This window comes from Colobus angolensis, unplaced genomic scaffold, assembly GCF_000951035.1.
Source record: "Colobus angolensis palliatus isolate OR3802 unplaced genomic scaffold, Cang.pa_1.0 Scaffold227, whole genome shotgun sequence".
In the NCBI taxonomy this organism is placed as follows: Eukaryota; Metazoa; Chordata; class Mammalia; order Primates; family Cercopithecidae; genus Colobus; species Colobus angolensis.
This window is the reverse complement of record NW_012115455.1, coordinates 1,817,268-1,817,742: the sequence shown is the minus strand read 5'-3', so window position 1 is coordinate 1,817,742 and position 475 is coordinate 1,817,268.

The following is a 475-nucleotide window of genomic DNA, read 5'->3' as shown; positions in this document are numbered from 1 at the left end:
ACACCACGAAGATCTGCTACATATTTACAAGGCACCAACCCTTTCTCACCTTTAACGTGAATTACGCAAATCAATGAAAAGCATATCAAGATCCCCCCACCCCCCAAAAAACTGTAGTATAAATATATACTTCAGTTCAGTACAAGTCATGAAAGTTTGGCCTGGGAAGAGTAAAATAATCCAGATCGCTCTTACAATATAGAAACTGTAAACATTTAATAGCTGCCTTTAGGATTGGTGTATTGTGCAAAAGTTATTATTACTGGGTATAGGAATCAAAATGGCAAAAACAAACTATATAAAACTCTGTAAGAAGGTGCTATACTTCTGTGATACAAAAGCAAAAGAGGGCTATTCTATTGAGATAAAAATGTCATGCTACTCTTAAGAAGCTGAATGCTCCTTTAATGTAGTAAATCTGTAGTGTGTCTGTGTTGTGTTTCGTGTGTGTGTGTGTGTGTGTGTGTGTGTGTGT